General features: G+C 41.9%; 1 long non-coding RNA gene across 1 annotated transcript; it reads left to right on the forward strand.

The window, feature by feature from the left end:
• Window positions 1–3,226: 3,226 nt before the first annotated feature.
• LOC134168032 (uncharacterized) lies at window positions 3,227–6,696 on the forward strand. The gene is made up of 2 exons (XR_009966372.1): window positions 3,227–3,827; window positions 5,104–6,696. It is a non-coding gene; the product is annotated as an uncharacterized LOC134168032 (long non-coding RNA).
• Window positions 6,697–19,150: the final 12,454 nt, after the last annotated feature.

Genomic DNA, 19,150 nt, shown 5'->3' on the forward strand with positions numbered 1-19,150 from the left:
ATTCTAAAACTAGGCAAAAACAGTACCCCAAAACATCCTTGGGATGAAGTAGTCCTGTTCCTGAGTCCTGTTCCTGAGTTACTATGATCAGGGGACTGGAGCACCTCCCGTATGCAGATAGGGTGAGAAAGTTGTGTCTGTTCAGCCTGGAGAAGAGAAGGCTGCATGGAGACCTCAGAGCAGCCTTCCAGTATCTGAAGGGGGCCTACAGGGATGCTGGGGAGGGACTATTCATTAGGGACTGTAGTGATAGGACAGGGGGTAAAGGGTTCAAACTTTAACAGGGGAAGTCTAGATTGGATATAAGGAGGAAATTCTTTCCTGTGGGGGTGGTGAGGCACTGGAATGGGTTGCCCAGGGAGGTTGTGAATGCTCCATCCCTGGCAGTGTTCAAGGCCAGGTTGGACAAAGCCTTGGGTGATATGGTTTAGTGTGAGATGCCCTGCCCACGGCAGGGGGGTTGGAACTTGACGATCTTAAGGGCCATTCCAACCCTAACTATTCTATGATTCTATGATCCTATAATTCTACAATTCTACTAAAGTCACAAGTGATGGCAGACATACTGTATGGGGTATTCTCACCTGTTTTCAGAGGAGTTTTCCTCTTGGCACTGCTTGCTTTGGTCCAGATATGATGTGGCATGTTATGAAAGGGAGGAAATTGTTAAGTTTTATCAACCATGATATTAAGCCAGGAAAGAGAAAAGGAAAATTCTTTATCTCTTCCCAAAAAAAGATTCTCTGCGAAGAAATACTGAAAGTGGGAATGAATCTAGGAAATGGGATTATTTTATACAGAACATGCCTAAAGGCCGTTGTGGCTCAGACCACAGTACAATAGGATTGAAATCTTTAGTGTAAGCTCCTATATGCATGGTAAAGGAGAAAGCAAGGAGGAGTGTGACATGGAAACTTCACAAAGCATAAGCTTAGTGTCAGAGAAGAAAGGATCAAATTTGAGTTGGAGGAAGAGAATAAAGAAGGAAATAGATTTGAAGCTATATGAGATTTAGTGACACTCCTGATGGTTGCCTTTGCTATTTCAGCGTCTGGTGGATAATGTATATATCTATCTCTGCAAAAGCAAGCAATGGGCTGGGATTTGGATCAGGATTTACTCTGCAGAATTTGTACAGCTGGCAGATCCAGGTGTTGCAAAGAAATAACTGCAGGGAATGACAGGAAAGAAAAGATTTAGCCCATTTCATTTCAGTCACTCAAGGGAAGAGTCTTATTTAACAGCCTAGTAACATTAGACCTCTCCAATAACCAGAGAAGATAGGTAAGAATACAGTTCTTGGTGGTCTCACAGAGGATAAGCATCTTTCTACATGCTCTTACCTCACGTTTGCTCTGTTTTGAAGCCAAATTAAGTCACTGAAGTGGATTTCAATAAGCTTACAGTCACATCCATTGAAAACTGTCCTCTGAAGTTAGAAAATAAGGATGTAATTCATTCTGCCTAACATGGCCATCTGCACATTTGGTCCCCATATGTCATCAAAGGAGCAAGACAGTCATCTTCCTGGATCACCTCTGTTGGGCTGGATGAGTTACTCTAAGGTGAATCCTCCCCCTTTGGCTAGATGATAGAACCTAGACATATAGCTCAGACTAGATACGCAGCCAAAAGCAGATGACATAAAGCTGTACTAGAAGTTATGGTATGGTGATCTTCTCAGGGTTAGTCAGTATCATGGGCAAAATATGTGGTTTCTTAAAGAACCACACAGCAGATGACAGTTTGCTTTGCTGGCCGCTGACTGGTATGGTGGATGTGAAGAACAGAGTGAGAAAACATGTCGTACTCATGGCAGAGAAACAGCCAGACTCTGTTCAGGTGAATCTGTGGTCCATACGGCTGAAGGCGATTTGACAATGCAGGGGTTTGATTTTCAAAGAGGCTTTCTCACAAGTGGCGGGGTTGATTCCAGGAACAGTGGAATGTGATGGCAGGGCGTGGAGAAAACAATGCCCTTCCCCATGCTCGCCTCATTTTTGTTTTGATTATGCAACATTCTCCTCTGCCCACAGCTCTTGGGTCACTGTACCACAATCCATGAACTGTTTTTCCCCTTGGCCACGTTTTATTGCTGTTATCCCTCAAGACAGTCAATATCTAATTGAATGTGGGTTTCATTGTATGCTCAATGAATTCCATGTGTTCATCTCTTAGAAGCAATTTGACAACAATGAAGACAAGAAATATTGTAAAAATAATGAGAACTCCCTTTTAGGGAAAAGTAATTGGAACGATACAGGCCCAATCTCTTAGTGATGTTGAGTTGTACAGTGCCTGACTTGGCTGGAACAGAAGGTGCTAGAGTTTCAGTCAGGGTTTGTTCCAGAAACATATGAAAATGACCAGGAAAAGCTGCATCTATCATCTAGTGCAGTGTTGTTTCACTAAATTACAGATACAGGTTTAACCTCTATGTCTCTTACTAGCTTGAGAAGACCAGAGAGGTGTTAAGTTAAAGAACGTTATTTAATTCACATGAATTAATATATAAGAACAAAACTCTCAAACTCATAAGATACCCTGATCAAAAATGGAAATTAAATAACTCACCAAACCATGTAACTGTTTAAGCAGACTGAGAACAGGATGTGGCATTTATAGTAGGCATCTTTCTCAAGACACCTGTTTTCCATAGTCTGGGATGTTATATTGGGTTGTTGCTGGTCTCGTTTGATGACTGACCAACTTATAATACTGAAGCATAAACAAACACACACACAGAGACAAAAGCCAAGCAAATAAACAGACAAGTCAAGTGGAGCAATAACCTGAGAGCTGGTTGGGGACAGAATGTATTTTCCTCTGAAAAAGTATCAGTTTCTTATGTTGGGGATAAGAAACCATGAAATTTACTGGTTCTCTCAATTTCAATTAATCATGACCAAACACAAGCATTTCATGCCTTTCTTCTCCCTCCATTCTTTTCCTTTAATAGACATTTTTCCTAACGGCATCTGGCTCATTAAGCACTCAACAGCCTATTACACTGTGTTAACCCACTGTATCTGGCTGTGGACTTTTTGTGTAGATTCCTAGTTTATCATATTTTTCTCCCCTGTCCTCTCTGCTCCGTGCCTGTGCTCCACACAGTAGCTATGGTGATGGCCCATTCATTCATGTTGTGTTGAAGGGCTGACTGTAAAATTCTTCTTTCTTTCCCCCCCTCCTCTTTTTGCAACCTAACGCCTCCTCTGGCTCTTTGATTCTGGCTGCATTCTTATGGGATTAAGGGTTTTCTGTTTCCTAGAAGGAATAAAATATGGCTATCTGAGCCAGAGGAGTAGGAAATCTCTCTGTAAACTCCCTAATGTTGGGTGTTTTTTTTTTCTTTTTATGAGATATATTTTCACCTCATTTAGTTTTTATTTCAGTATGGCTCTTTCATCAGTCTGAGCATCTGAAGGAAGTGACAACTTTATGGGGAGGCAAGGAGGAATCATTGGATTAAAAGAAGGTATGAAAACAGAACTCAGAGAATGGAACAGTTTAGAAAGAATAAAGGCCTAGTAGGTGGCTCACTGAAGTCAAAATAAATGTGCATTTTGGATGGAGAGATTCCTGAGAGAGTCTACATCATGACCAAGAGGCTGTATATGATGGTACATGTAAGTGTGCAGTTTAGCTTTCATCACAGGTTTTAAAATCAATAAAGGGGCTTTGATCTTCCATACTGCTTTCTTCTCAGCAAGGACCCGTGTCAACCCTGTGTCGAGATGAATACTTCTTTCAGCCACGCCATGGTATTATGGAAGATACCTGGCCTTTCAGACTTCATGAGATTTACAGATCTATCATATTCCTTGGTAAGTTGTTTCAGTTAATATCTGAACTCATTATTAAAAATCTGTGCTTTATCTCACCTGAATCTTAATTTCAAATTCTATCTGGTCAGACACTGCAAGTCTTTTGTCTGCTAAACTGAGCAACTTTTTATTGTCAGGAATATTTTCCATTGCCCAAACACAGTCTGTGATTTCATTGCCTCTCAGATTTTTGTTACAGAAGTTAAAGAGGCTGAGCTTCTTAAGTCTTTTGTTTTAAGGCATATTTTCCAGACATAGAATCATTGCTGTAGTCTTTTCCTGATCCCTTTCCAGTGCTTCAGCTACCTCCTTGGAGTGCACATGTTATTTGAGTAATAAACTCACCAGCACTCTAGGCAGAGGTAATATTAACATTTCCCTTTGCACAGCATGCTGTTTGTACAATCAAACATCTTATCTCCTGTTTTACTGGATATTATAATAGGGTTTTAGAAGTACGTACTTCTGGATATGCTCTAAGAGTGACTTTGTCTCAGATGTAGGAATAGTGAGTTTCACTGGAGAATGACATTCAAAATAACACAGTTTACCAAGATGTGAGCACAACTGACCCGTTCCCATTATTGTTCACTGTTCTCCAAATGCTTGTGTCCTCCAAAAACTTCACCATCCTTGCTAAAGATGTTGAGTAACATTGGACAAAAGGAGATCTCTATAAGACCCACAGAAAATACTCTCCCTTTGAAGATGATTCTCTATTAACAATTGCTTTTTAGGAGTATAAGTCTGGAAGAGACCTCCTGGGTCACTGAGTCTAATCTTCAGCTATTTCAAGTAACCACATCATACAGTCACTATTAGAAATCTAGTTCAATTTTAATCCATTTAATATGTGCCCCACTGGTTTTTATGTAGTGCTGCTTTTGTAATCTGAATGCCATGTGATAGTAAGTCATTCAGTCATTTTATTTCTAGTAATGACAAAAAACAGCTGAAGTGATTTTTACACATTGCAACTTCAGCCTAGAAACAATGAACTGAGAAAAAAGAGCCTGAGGTTTTCCTTCTTTACTCATTTCAAATGAAATTTTTCAAATTAAAATAACAAATAAGATGACCAATAACACACTGAGACATGCTGTTAAAAAAATAACACATAGGATGTTTTTGGTAGGATGTTTCAAAGTCCCAAATGGATCTTTTCCTAAGGGTGTCGGTTCGCAGAAAGGAAGATGAAACCTAGATGGCAGAGATAATTGCCTTCCCCAATATTTCCTTCCTTCCTTCTCCCAGAGGTTGCTCCTTTTCTTTGCAGGAAAGCTGAATTGCATGTGAAGTAACTTTTGGACTACAGCCATTTGCATCTGCTCTGTAATCACTCAGGTTGCAGATGATGGTTTGGGAACTGCATCACATACAGTTTGACTGTATCTACTGCAGCTCATCTGCCTCTAGTGAATGGGCAGTCAAGGGAAGCACCTCCTTTAACTGTCCATGTTTAACCTGCCAATTGCTGTTGAATAAACAGCCCTAGCTCTACAATTTTGCTGGGCTGATGATGCTCGGAAAGGCCAGGCAGCCTCTGAAGCAGCGTCATGCAGAAGTCACAATGTGCAGGAATGAGTATCAGATGGTTGATGTCACCTCTTGTTGAGTTCAGTACCAGCCGATGGCACATAGCCCCTTATGAACCTGATGCTGTGTTTCCTCCTGGTGTGTTGGTATGTGTCCCTCTGTATTACAGGCCCACCAGAGATTCAACAAGACTCCTTTGTGTGTTGAGGAAGGAATGAATACAGTACTCAAGCCAGATGCCTGTGTGTTTTGAGGATTTTACTATATAACTTCCTTTCCGTTTGGTAACTGGGAACTGGACGGACCTTATTTGTTTATAGAGATATACTTAAATCTCTGGCTGTCAAAGTGGATTTGGGTTACATGTATATGTTTTTTAAATGTTGGAGACTGAGTAGTTATGAGCTAATTTTTAGAGGTAGGGATGGAAGAAGAGTGGGGAAAATCTTTTGAATGTTTTCAGCACAGTAGTGGTGTCAAATTTACCCCATTTTCCAAGCTGACCACAACACTGATGCTAAGGCTCGAATGATTTCTCACCACATCAGAAGCAAATGTAGTTCTGGCCTGTTTCCATGTTGCTGTGAGTCAGTTACTGCTTTTGGATGCTTTAGGCTGTATTTCCCTGTAAGATCATGAGTTTCTGTTGTTCTGACCAAAATTCATAGGCACAAGGCCTTGGGCAATGTGCCAGCGCATTGAATCTGAATTGAAACCCATCTTTGTGTGAACCCAACTGAATGATCCTTCCTGAGTCTTGGGCATATATTCAGCCTCATTTATTTGCTTAATTATACTTCTAAAAACCAGTCTACAGTATGCAAGATTTCCCTGCTTTACTGTCGTATCACACATGCTTTCATGTCAGGGACATGAGTCCAAACAAAGAGCAAGAGTCTCCTGCAAAAGGAAACTTATTTGCTTCGATTTGGTAACCTCAGAAATATCCATCTTGCAACTTCTATAAATGTATGTTGTCAGGGACCTGTTCAGGTTGAGCATCAGAGTGGAAAATACTCAGGTATATGGCTGAGAGGAGTTCAGTCCCTCAGGTGAGCCAGTCCTGCACTGCTGAGTGCTGGTGGGATGAAGGCACTAGTGTGGTGGTGTGGGATCGAAGGCACTGGAGCATAATTGTAATCACAGAGCATTTTCCCTTCTACTTGATGGGCTGTTGCTGCTCCTGGGAGCCAGCGAGTTTATCACAGCCTTCCTCACCCACCTGCAGTGTCTTAGGCAGAATTCAGAGAGGCTACTCAGGCAGAATTTAGGACCTGAATATTTGTCATCTGAAAAGACTGTGTCAAAGTGGTAAAAAAAGAAAAAAGAAAAAGAAACAATCTGGTCCTTAGATCTCTGTGTTCGTCAGCTGTGTTTTACTGGATTTCTGCTGGAAGGCAGGACTCTCATTTTGGCAGAGTATTCCAAAATGTGACTGTCCAGGGGAATTTAATTTTACATTAGATAATTATCCTTGCTTTGTCAATGGAAGCATGTAGCCTTTCTTTTTAACTGGTTAGGAAGCTGTTTAGCTCTGCTCTTTTAAGCACTCTGATGTAGCCAAATGCCTAATTTCTAGGCATTGCAATATCCAAACTGAAGGCAGCTAAGGCGCTTTATTGTGTACATCCTCTCTAGTGCCTTTGTTCCTATCTCATCATTGGGAATGGTACCACATCCTTCGAGGATGGTGTGAGGATAAATACATTAAAAGAGGTGAAATGCTCAATTATTATGGTAATCAGACTCCTATAAATACCCAAGATATATGTGTAGATTTGGATTTTAGCAGAACCTAACTTACAACTGCATCTTAAAAAAACTACCATAAACCCCCATATAAATTCCATCTGTGAATATTTGATCAGATGTTATGTGGGTGGAAAAGTATGTTTCACTGCTATTGTGATTGCTTGCTTTCTTTAGCTTTTCATGAGTAATAAACGTGAAGAATGTCCCAATGCTTTTATGCTCTCCCAGTCAGTAATATTTTCTCTGAACCTGTATGCGAATGTTTAATTCATTAAACGGTATCATGCAACTTTATGGTGAAATCATAAATCTGTTCTGTTACATTGCTTATTGGAAAATCTTCAACGCTGAGCAAACCCCTAGCCCTGTAGCTTGCTTCCCTTGATTACGTATGTCTTTTATTGGCTGTCTCCCACTTTCTCTTAGGTTGTTTCCAAATTCTCCACTCTACAGTGGTGAATCTCGCTGATTTGAGAACTTGATTTTATGTGCACATGGCTGGCAGAGAGGAAGATACAATATGCCCTGCATTTTACTTCATGGGGATTTTGTGCTCAGGGCTGTGAAGATTTGCAGGATGAAAGTCAATGAAGAGACACTGGAAAATTCACTGTGGCCATGAGACATCTGTGACAAGAGAGAGTTCCTTTTATTTTTATGTTTCCTTGAGTTAGCCATTTCCGGTGTTAGCAAAACTGCAGGACAGTGTGCCGAATGCAATATCATCCATTGCTGTCCCTCTTAGCATCATCCTTTGTTTTTCAGTTTCTCGTGGGCATAACTAATCCTATAGGTCCCTCAGAAAACATCTCTGGAGAGCTGGAGGTGGGCAACATCATTACTCTGAAGTGCCCCTAGGAAAGCGGCTGGATAGCAAGAACTCAGGCTGCTTAAATCTCTGCAGAGAAGTCCAGCATGCAGCCTGCGTGGTCAGTCTAGCAGATTGACTGTGCCCAAGTTTTGTCTATGATTATAGACCAAATACCTGTCTAGACTGATGATAAACAAATTTCTTTTTCTAGACTGCTGTGGCCATCCATTTTGCCAGAATCTCACTGAAATTGAGTCAAACTCAGCACCCCAAGGGGCAGATGAAGATGCTCCCTGCTTCTGGCTCTTTGCAGCTGGTTTATCTATGAGACCATTAGCATAAGCAGCTGGGAGACAAACAGGGCAAGTTGCCCAGCGCTCAGCTGTCCCAGACTCTTAAAAACTACCTTTGAACCCTCCTTCCTGAGCCGTGCTGTGCTTTCTGTGGTCAGAGCTGAGGTTGTGGGACAGTAATTATTACTGTTGGTGGATCTTCGATGAGTACTTAGTGGTCAGATGTCTGCATCACAGAAACTGCCCAGGGAATTGAAGGTAGTTGGCAGTCCCATGGCACTGTCAGTGAGAACACTCAAAAGGAGAGATTAATCCTTAGCTCCAAAGCTGGCTGATGGAGCCATAAGATAAAAGAAAATTATCCTTCTCTTACTACATCTACTGCTCTTCTGTGGCTGCTACTGCCTTGGATCTCATCTGTCCCTATGCTCTGGTTTCCAGAGCAGTCAGCAGTAAGGTTTCAATCCAACAAGATATGTTGCTGCCATTATGGCATCATTGGGCATAATGGAAAAACTCATGTCTATGCCTAAAAGTGTCTTTTTTAAGTGCCTAGGTACTGCCAAGAGCCATTGGATACAACAGTGATTAGGCACCTCAATGAGTAAACGCCCTTCCCTCCCCATTTTTAAAACCCACACAAAAGCTCATGTATAGTTTTATTAAATTCTTTTATTATTTTTTTTTTAACTTTCCTGTATTTTGAAAGAATCATTGTATTTGCATCAAGGGGTGTCCTCTGTACAAAGGGTGGGATTCCAGTATATTTTCAGGGAAGTGAACCAGGCAATTATCTCGCAGGACTGGTGCAGATGCCAGAATGAGGAGGTGTGGTAAAGGAGAATGTGTGATTGATTTCTTTTCTATTCCAGAGCTGGATGAAATGCCTGACACAGCTGTTAGCTTACACTGCTTACAAGAGCGAAGAATCAATCTCACCAGATGTTGTTCATTTCCTCTGTTGCTGTGTGGCCAGCTCTGTTGTACAGAGGATGCGGGGGGCGGAGGGGAGGGAGGGAAAAGAAAGAGGAGAAAATCTCAGTCTGAATTACACAAGAAGGGCCCAGTGTGGGAATTTAATGTAAGTGAGGAACACAAGAACAGGCCATGACTGGGAAAGTGGAAGCTGGAAAGACAGAGCCCACTCATTTGGGTGTCTGAGTCATTCACTGGGGAGCAGAGCAGACTCTCGTTCCCCTGAGGGTCTATACATGACCATCCTATGAGTTCTCCTGAAAGCTGATGTTTTCCATTATGCAGGAGGTACATGGGGAGGGTTCAGTAGCAAAGCCAATGATTCAAGGCCACATCTGTGAGCTGCATTGTGCACTGTGTTGGAGGAGTTTGTGGAGCATTTACTCACATGTGTAGAGGCTTTGAGCAATATTCAGGGAAGGGGTCACAGTGGCAGTGCGATGTGCTGCTACAACAAAGTACCTGGGCTCTTGTGGTTCTGGGTATGCCAGCACCATTTCAAACCACCTTCTTTCCCATGGCTGGAACAAACTCCTGTGCTGGGAGATACAGCTGGGCAGACCAGTCAGGATATGGGCAGCACCTTGTGCTGGGAAGCTACTGAGATGTTAAGCCATTTCAAGATTTTTTCATTAACAGAGGTGTCTTCTGTAGATCTCTTAATGGTTCCTTTGCCTGTGTAACTGGTTGACAAGGAAACAAACAAAGAAGCAGAGGAGAGGACCTTCAAATGAGGACACTTCAAGCTAAGGGTAAATGTTTCAGGAAGAGAAATATGAAATGAGGTTTGCATATGAGTGTAGAGGTGCCACAAACCAGGAGAGGGCATTATATCTGCTTCCCGTGGAGAAAAGCTGTTTTAATAAAGCATTTGAACCCTGATTTAAGATTATCATTTGCTCTGGAATATCCACTTTGAAGTGGATTGATTCCTGTTATATACTTTTTTACACCTTTTTTGCACATCTTCCATTTCTTTACAGTATAGATCAGGTAGGTTTCTTCCTCTGTGGCTTTAACAGGTATGAGGAGAAGGGGAGATCTTGTGTAGCTACTGCCATAGGAGATTAGACCCAGCCACCGCTCACAAACAAGCTCTGGCTTGAACTGTATGAGGAAGGGCAAGTGCCACTCTTTGTGATCTTTCTGTCTAAGGCACTTTAAAATAAGCCCATCTCTCTCTGCCATATAGTATTCAATGCCTTATTGCTAAAAGAACGCAATCAACCAAAGAAAAAAAAAAACAACCAAAACCCAACCCCCAAAGACCTAAAAACCAACCAACAAACCAAACAAAAAGATTCCAGAATGGAAGAAAGCACAAAGATGTTTTGGTTTTGCCTGAAGTGTTTGGGTAATAGGGTAAATAGGGGAAAAAGTTTGTGGGAGAAAACAGCAAACAAGCTGTCACTGCTGAAGTCACCCTGAGAGGCACAGTGACTGGAACATGGTGGACGGACACATTCCTTTCTTGAGACACAGCCACCACCGCTGAGGAAGGGACAGCCAGCCTCTTGCTGCTGGGCCTTAGGATGGATATATACTTGCTGAAGCAGTAATAGGGATGGAAACAGTACCATAATGCTCCACAAAACACTGTTGTGATGCATAATGTGTGGCCTCGTCCGATCAGCAATTATGAAGCAAGTTGGACCCACTCTAAGATATGAAGCAGTTACTTCTGCCAGGGGTAGCAAACTGGGTTATACAGGGCACTCATTTCACCTTTGTGCCAGTTTCTGCAGTTCTGGTTAACATAAGGAGTATAAATCAACTGGGGAACCATTAGGCTGAAAATAATTCAGATTCTCTCCTCCAGTTGCAAGGATGCTGAGCTCTGAGTCAGTCTGTTGACATCAATACAGATAGTCTATTTACACCAGTGCGAAATGTTGTCATTCAGATGGATTAGATGAAGTGATTCCTTAAGGGTGAATAAAATGCTCTCACAGGGCATGTTAGAGGCTCTGATGAAAGGATTTATTGTACAGTTCCTGGGAACATGGATGAGACATCCTGGTACTCTATAGTTACATTGATCAAATCCTCACTATTGCTCAAGGCATCTTGGGAGTTAAACCTTGAAGTGCCATCAAACAATTTCCTGGTTTATTGCAATTATACCCAACAAAATCCTGCTTTGCTCTGATGTGCTCACCTAGCACATCAATTACTTGCTGTAGTTTGCAAACTCTTTTATGCAATCTACAGATGTGACAAGTGGACCTGATCCCTTGGTGCCCAAACTAGCAACTTCTGGTAAGTCCTTGGCTTTATGCAGACCTCCCTTTACCATTGCAGAAAGGCAGACTGTGCCTGTGCAGTTTGAAGTTACGGTTACAATTACATGGAAAGAAAATGACAGGAGCAGCTGTCACATTTTTAACAAAATTTGGTCACTGCGGATATGAAACCTGATAACTTGCATAAGAGACCGGCTCCGCTGAGCGTTGGTTCAGTCCACAGAGCAGCTGCACAAACGGGGGTATTTCACCCCTGTTCTGGAGCTCCTTGCCCTGGGGAATTGTGGCTGGAGGTTCCCGAGGGCCCCCTGGTGTTTTTGCGCAATCTATCTTTAGAGAACTGCAAGTTAATTTCTGAGAAGGGCACTGGCTTTGAGCAGGGACTACCTCTAAACTGACAAACCACTTCCTGAGATCGTTAACTGAATCAAGAGCTTGCTGTCCCCTTCAGTCCCCTGAAAAGACCCCCCCTCCCTCCCTGCCCCTTCACCACCACCACCCACTCTTGGCTTGGCACCAAGAAATATCGGTAAAGACAAGAGCGCATGTGGAGGGTTGAAGTGATACTTGTTCATAGGCCTCCCTTCCTGCATCTTCTATAAAGTGCTCTGATTTTAGTCACATTGGGTTTCTGCAGGGGCTAAATCCATGACATTTCCAGAGTGTTTTCCAATTCTGGGATAAAAGGCACCTCATAGAATCATAGAATAGTGAGGGTTGGAAAGGACCTTAAGATCATCCAGGTCCAACTCCCCTGCCATAGGCAGGGACACCACACACTAAACCATGTCACCCAAGGCTCTGTCCAACCTGGCCTTGAACACAGGGATGGAACATTCACAGCTTCCTTGGGCAACCCATTCCAGTGCCTCACCACCCTAACAGGAAAGACTTTCTTCCTTATATCCAATCTAAACTTCGCCTGTTTAAGTTTTAACCCGTTACCCCTTGTCCTATTGCTACAGTCCCTAATGAAGAGTCCCTCTCCAGCATCCCTGTAAGCCCCCTTCAGATATGGGAAGGCTGCTGTGAGGTCTCCATGCAGCCTTCTCTTCTCCAGGCTGAACAGCCCCAACTTTCTCAGCCTGTCTTCCTATGGGAGGTGCTCCATTCCCCTGATCATCCTCGTAGGCCTTCTCATGTCTGTGCATTTGATGTTTCCTTTGTGTTTCTACCAGCACAAACCTCCTCTGAAACTGATGCAAAAGAGTGCTGTAATTTTTTGGCCAAATTCTGGGAAGTTATAAAGCACCTGCAAGTCCTGGGACATTATTCCCTGCTAAAAATATTCCCAGGTGTGGTCTGTATCAGCTTCCATTATAGGATATGACAAAACCTTGCAATCATCAATGGTTACTTCAATGGTATATGCTTGTAGCCACTAGGAAAAAGAACTGCAAAGCTACCCTGAATTGATTTTATACTTGGTGACAGTGGTGGTGGATCTTTTTTACAGAATTGTGTTCTTCTAACATCTGCTTTACTTTTAGCCTTTGTGTCTCCAAACCCCCTTTCTACTGGGTGAGATTAACAAGTGCTTACTTAGTACACATTGCTCTCTCCCTACATTCCTGGTCCTCCCTCTCTGAAGTTGTCCAGGAAGGCTTGTTCACTGTGGGACTTACAGATACCGCCTAATATTTTACAAACCAGTGACAGAAATAGAAATGGTACCTACATATCATTTTCCAGGAACTTTTCAATTATGGACAAGACAATTTATTTGAAGAATGTTGTTTTCTTGCATTTCTAAGATTACAGCATCATTGCAGAAGTTGATTGGTTCTGTACACGAGAAACACACAGGTAGTTTAAGGCTATAAATACACTTGAAACATGCTCTTCTGCACATTTTTTATTAAACTCCATTAATACATGACCATTGCTTTATAACTTAAATGTTCTTAGAAGATATTCTTCCTGCAGATTTGTCTATCTAAAAAAAAAGCATGAAAGTTTTGACTGCTCAAACATACAAATATGAAGAAAAGTTTATTTTGCAAACAGATATTTTCCCTTAAAGCAACTGTTTTACTCTCTTTGCCACAACCACAAGACCAACACAAAATAAGAAAGTCTAAATGGAGAACATATGCTATATGTTAGAATCCAAAGATTGGGAAATGCATGGAGGGGTGCATAGAGTGAGTAGAAGCCAAAATCAAGAATATATTCAAATTGAGAAGCCATCTGAATTTTCCATTGAACTTCAAAGGCTATTATAGGTGTTTGCTTTCTATAGTGAGGACATTGAAAAAGCTGAAGTGCTATGTGTAGAAGACCTTCCAAAGGTTGTTAACTTCTGTCCCAAAAAGCAGCCAGAATAGGAACTGGGAGCTTCTACAGTAATAACCGTCTGTGCAGGATGCCCAAGAACAAATGACCAGGGACAGTTTGTTGTCCCTCTTTAGCTGAAACGAGGCCCATCAATTGTGTGTTTTAATGCTCGCAGAAGATGGACCTAAGAAGAGTATAATCACTATAGTATCAGATGTTTTGATTCAGTATTTCCTGAGTGTGCAGGGCACCTGAAGAAAAGACGAACCTTTGGATTAGTTCAGAAGACAGAACCAGTGAAGAAGAATTCAGTAGAACAGTTTTTTCATTGGGAAGTGGCATTTCTTGAAAATGAAAACTTTTCCTGGGAGCACACCAGTTGGAATAAAACTTGTCATTGTCATTGCTGACAAAACTGCAAACTCCAGAGGTTTATAAAAACTGGAACTGCATAGGAAATACATACAGGTACATAGCTTGAATACAGTCTACAACATGTATACCCCAGGAGACTGGAGTGTATAGAGGCAGGCATTTGCTCCCACCCAAAGCACTTGGAGTGTTTCCATCTTTCTTAATGGAAGCAAGATCAGGTCCTGAGTACTGAAACACAAAGAGGTAGACAGTATGACTGCAAAGGAGTTGCTCATTAGTTTAGCCATTGCTGCATGTCTGCTGGATACTCACTTTAGCTGCAATATTCCTTGTTCTATAGGAAGCCATTGATGGAAAGGGTGCCATTTCTGAAGTCTGTGCTGGCAGAAGTACAAAGGAAGCAACAAATGCACACACATGAGGTGCTTTTTATCCCAGTAAAACCCAATGGGGTTCAATCCACAAATACACTGGAGCCTTCATTGGCCCCCTCAGTAAACCTGGGAGCGACAGTGGTATTTATCTCTATTGCTGTGAGCAGGACTGAGAAAGCTTCTTGATATAAGTACATAAAATATGCCATGAATGCTTGCAAGATTGTGTCACTTCATGGTTCACAGAGTCCTGACTGTGGCTGGCTGTTGAACTATTTCATCAGTCAGTGCCTCTCTCCACCTGAACTCATGTGAGATCAATGTCTGTGGCTCACAGCCCATCATGCACTCTGGTGTATTTGAACCTGTTATCCTCATGCCTCAGGACAGCCTCCTGCCAAGCATGACTTGAGGGCATTTGCAGCAAGACTGGGCACAAATTGCATTTTGAATCTATAACTAGGTGTGCAAGGTTTACAGGTCTCTGAGAAAAGCAGGAAGCATGAGGGGGACTGTGCAGTCCAGTGACTGTGACTTTGAGCAGGCAGCCCTGGGCTGGCTGGTGGGGAGCCCCGGGTCCATCAGCAGTGTCTGGGCTTAATGCAGTCACTGCCTGGTGTCACAGATGGAAAGGAGCATTGACAGAGATACTGGGAGAAATGAACTTGATGATATACTTGATGATAATTATACATTTATCATCCCTTTTTGCATTTTAAATTGTAACTTGGTAATACTCCATTTGATAATGGTGATTTTTTGTGGTGTAATTTTCACCTAAGCATTCAGTGGTCTAATGGAAAAAGGAGTATATTAAACTGCTTTTACAGTCTCTGACCTAGGACTATAAATCTCTATCTGAAGAGGTAGACTAAGGTTTAACTAAACATAGATGTGCTGGTTCCCAGGTCTGTGTACTAACGTATTTTTCACCCACCCACTGCCACTTTGAACTTGATGTGGTGTGAAGGCCTTTGACTCCAATTCCTCAACAAAAAATTACATGCAGAAGAAGAACATTGATGCCACAAGGGAAAGCTCAGCTACCCATGACGGGCTTCTCTGGGCCACCGCAGTGAGCAGCAGTGACTTTTGAGAAAGTTCTGTAGATCTCATTTACTCTTTTCAAGAAAAAAGACATAATTTCCAGCCATCTTGGCCAGAGTTTGTCCCCATTGCAGCAGAGATTGTCATATTACGGAGTTATACCCCCATCTTGCTTGTGCCATATTCTTGGTACTCTGCTTTTTTGGCTACTTCTTCATCCTATTTCTTTTTTCCTCACTGCCTTCTTTTCTTTTCTCTTGAGAAATTTCAGCTTTTCTGTGTAAACCAGAGGAAATCAGGGCCCGACAGGATTCTGTGGGAGCTGTCTAGCACATCCCCCTTGCCCACAGCAATTCAGCTATACCTAAATTTGTATGTGAGGAAGAGGAGGAAGGGATTGTCAGGCTGCTTGCTGCTTTTGGCTTGGCTCTCATTAGCACCAAACACAGGCGCTAAGCACCTCTTCACTGTCAGATTTTCCATTCAGTGTGTGTCCTTAATACAGGCAGAAGCTATTTTTGGTTACAACACAATCAGCTATCTTTATCAAGGGGTTTTCTACGGTGCCCATCTGTATGGCAGCCAAGTACTTCCCAGACAGATTTGGTCATCGTGGCATGAATAAGGAAGCATTCCTCTGACAAACTATTTAAAAATAGTGTGGGTAGATTTATTAACACCTTATAAAAACCCAGGCAGCTGCAGCTAAGTAGAAAGTCAGGCAGCAAAGTGATGGTATAAAAGCTGTTTAACATTTTACAAGGGGGTTTCTAGATGTAAAAGATCACTTCTTTCAAAACTGATTTTCTAGAGAAATGATGCCTTTGAAAAGTTTTGTTTGCAATTCACTTATTCACCCCAGATATACAACCCACATAATGAACATCTTAAACTTGAGAGTCTCACTCCAGTTTATTTGATTCCAGACAGTCATTATGGATATTAAATTTCTGTAAGTAACATGTAAGGTAAGTTTACATTGTCTGCAGAAAGCTTTGCACCATTTAAATCAATTTAGAAATCTGTTAAGTAAATCTGACGCAAGTTTAGTTATAGCAAATGTCTTCTTAGCTAATAAATTTCTTGGGGCTGGGTTGTATGCATGGATGAAACTCAAGCGCTCTCAAGGCCTCAGTGAATAAATAATAAATGATGCAAAATAGCTTTTTGATACATAATAATATCATAACTTTAAGATGTGTTTTCCCAGGACTAGAAATGAGTGTGGTGTGTCCCTCTGGGAAGTTATTAAATACAAAGAAAAAAGAGCTATTTCTAGTGCTGGAAGCTGGTCAACACATCTCTCACCACACCCTGGTTCCTGGCAACCATTTACACTCATCTCTTATGCTCTTTCAAAGGGGCTGTAAGTTATCGCCAACTCAGTATGTTCCACCACCTTATCACAGGTGAAAATAAATTGCAAAGCAATGAAGATTCAGATCTCTGATATATACATGCACAGAAGGCCTGCTGCTTTAGCTTATCAGATGCCTTTATCTATCTTCACCCTGCTGTAACCTTGTGTTCAATACACTTAACCCTCTCTCAGCTGATATTTGATCCTATGTATCAGAGGTTGGTTTCTCCCTTGCTGTGCTTCTGTAAACTTTTCTTGCTCAGATTAATCTCCATTTGGTGTTTCTCTGCGCACTAAACTGATGTTTAGTGATCCCTTGTGACTGCATGTCTTGTTCTTGCTGCTCTGGGAATTTTAGGCAACCCAAAGCCTGGCCAAAGCTGAAATCACTTATCTCATGTGGTCAAATGGAATTAGTCAGTGTTACAGGTGAATAAGGTTTCTTAATCCAGTTTTAACCATAATTAAGTAATCTTAAAATGTCCCTTAGAATGAATTTGTTATATGTTTAGATAACTACTTATAATGCCCAATTTTTTTCCTCTCTGTGATAAGCTGAAATGAAAGTTAGACTTAACATTTGGTTTTCCTTCCTGGCAGGAGCTGGAGAAGCTGAACACATCATACCTGTGCTTTCTTTCTCCTTTCATTTGCAGGGGAAAGCCTTCTTTTCAACAACCCTGATGTGCCCCACACAGCCCTCTGTAGCGGTTGCTGTGTGAAACTTAAGAGGTCAGGAGCAGTTTCTTAGCACTAAACACAGGTCTTACCTGCTCCTCTTCTTCTAATTGTATCTCAGCTCCTGGGACACTCCAACAATGAAGCAACTACTGGCTATCAGCTCTGACAAATGAGACTTGTGACCTCAGGCACAGTAGGTCAGAAATGTTCCTTGCAATATTTGTTAAAATCTCTGAAACAGTCTCTTTCACAAGTGTTGAAAGAAGCCAAATTTGAGTACTCCCAAATTAGGAGATGAAGATAAAGTAATCTGGGCAGAGGTACCTTCATCACAGAATCACAGAATGGTTATAATTGGAAGGGACCTTAAAGCTCATCCAGTTCCAACCCCCTGCCACGGGCAGTGACGCCTTCCACTAGAGCAGGTTGCTCCAAGCCCTGTCCAACTTGGCCTTGAACACTGCCAGTGTGACCGTAGACCCCTGCATCTCCTGGCGCTCCTATGGACAATGGTCACTTAACCCTGGACAGCAGCATAGTTGATGTGAGGCTCATTTACTTGTCAGACCCACAGAAACCATCCTCTGAGCACAGCATCACTCATTATCCTGGAGTTTTTCTATGCCCATAGCAGTCAAATGTTATGCCAACTTTAAAGAAAACATTTTCTCACTAAAGCCAAGTTAAGCTATTATTTTCATTCTTGGTGGCAGAGAGAGATTCAATGACCACTAATTACAGGCCATGGTTTTTCAGAGCTCTTGGAGTATTGTGTGTGCTTGGGGTATGGCTTCCTGCACCTCCAGTTACAGCTGAGGCAGCAGCAGCTGTAAACCAGTTTCGTCCTGTTGTCCTGTGCACTGAATGAACGTGTGAAAAGCAGGCTGAGTATGGCACTATGTGTTTGAAAGTGGATCTATAAAATGTGCAAAAAGAGGCTGGGTATGTGACCTTTATTTCAGCATGTATTTACTAACTTTGTTACCTAAATATTCCTTCCAATCTTTAAGTAGGTACATGGTGCTTTTTTCAGTTGTATATTAAATACATTCAAAATTTGGAAACATGACATGTAACATCATGTAAGAATCTGAATTTGGTATCAGCTGGACCAAACACTTCTTCAAATTCACTATGTAAAGCACTGCCAAGTGTGTTAGCAGGGTAATCCACAGCAACAGCAGGTTCCCATGTTCCCTACAGCCTTGAAGGAAATGAAACATGTGGCCCGTAAGCATCCCACATGTTTGTGGAGAGCAGAGGAATGAGAAGATTTGAAAAAGGGAAGGCTTGGACCATGGAGAGGAAGTGGTTTTAGGAAGAACTAAGGAGAATTTGGGGCTGGAGTGTAGAACTATGATGATTCTTTAAAGCAACAAGAGATCAGTGAAAAGGCACATTAAGAAAGAGCTTGAAGGCAGGACAGGGGATCTTTGCGTGCTGCTCAAGCCACTGACATCAGTGCTGAGTCCCTCGACAGCTGTTTTCAACTCAAACATGCTGGGAGGGAGTATGTCATATTTTATCTCAAGCTTCCTAAAGAGCCAATTACTCTAACAACTCATCCCCAGTAAGAGGCAAAACAGGGGTTTCTAAATG

This window comes from Pezoporus occidentalis, unplaced genomic scaffold (assembly GCF_034315485.1).
Source record: "Pezoporus occidentalis ecotype Australia unplaced genomic scaffold, CSIRO_AGI_Poc_V1 ctg3, whole genome shotgun sequence".
Taxonomy (NCBI): domain Eukaryota; kingdom Metazoa; phylum Chordata; class Aves; order Psittaciformes; family Psittacidae; genus Pezoporus; species Pezoporus occidentalis.